Genomic DNA, 475 nt, shown 5'->3' on the forward strand with positions numbered 1-475 from the left:
TTACTACTAAACTTGGTCTTCACAGGGGTCTCCCATCCAAGTACTGACCAAGCCCAACACTGCTTAGCTTCCAAGATCCAACAGGGTCAGGCGTTATCAGTGTGGTATGATAGTAGATATTTTACCACCTCTTACTCTGGGATCACTGATGAGAGTTTGCCTAGCAAGGAAGATGGAAAGATAGGTTGCCAGAAAGAAGGGATGAATAAAAAGATAGATCTGCTGCCAGCATTAGGCAAAGGTAGGGAATACCAGAATTGGGCCTTGGTCAGTGGTATGAACCAATGGATCGCTGGTGAGAGTCCATTGAATATTATGGAAATATTCTTTCCTCTCCTTTTTTTGTTCATTATATCCTAATGCCATAAATTACCCAATACTTGTATGGACTGATAGTCCGTGATATACAGTGTCCCATAGCCTATCGCACAGTCAGTGAAAATGCACTTCTACACTTAATGCCAACACAATATTA

At 41.7% G+C, this 475-nt stretch overlaps 1 pseudogene; it reads right to left on the minus strand.

The window, feature by feature from the left end:
- LOC134964336 (5S ribosomal RNA) lies at nucleotides 1–118 on the minus strand (annotated as a pseudogene).
- Between the last annotated feature and the right edge of the window lie 357 nt (nucleotides 119–475).

Source organism: Pseudophryne corroboree, chromosome 9 (genome assembly GCF_028390025.1).
Source record: "Pseudophryne corroboree isolate aPseCor3 chromosome 9, aPseCor3.hap2, whole genome shotgun sequence".
In the NCBI taxonomy this organism is placed as follows: domain Eukaryota; kingdom Metazoa; phylum Chordata; class Amphibia; order Anura; family Myobatrachidae; genus Pseudophryne; species Pseudophryne corroboree.